Source organism: Theobroma umbraticum, unplaced genomic scaffold (genome assembly GCF_002168275.2).
Source record: "Theobroma umbraticum cultivar Fairchild unplaced genomic scaffold, ASM216827v3 scaffold_56.0, whole genome shotgun sequence".
NCBI lineage: Eukaryota > Viridiplantae > Streptophyta > Magnoliopsida > Malvales > Malvaceae > Theobroma > Theobroma umbraticum.
In genome coordinates, this window is record NW_018397256.1 from 448,440 (window position 1) to 448,726 (window position 287).

A 287-nucleotide genomic window follows, 5' to 3' on the forward strand; every position below is an offset into this window, starting at 1 on the left:
TTATTAAGATTGATTGATTATGGAAAATTGTTTCTATAAAATTTCCTCATGATTAATGAAATTATTTCCATACTACTTCTTTGAGCAAAAATGATTTTTGTGCATAATTTTGAAACATAAAAGGTTGCATAATGTGATAGAAATATGAGCTTACTTGATGACTTACACTCACACCTATTCATGTAGCCAAAAACAAGGGAAATTGAGTTAAAAAAAATGGTCCTTGATTTCTTTCTGCCTAACATAAGTTAACTATTTGAACAATCTTGATTTACATTCTAGAACTT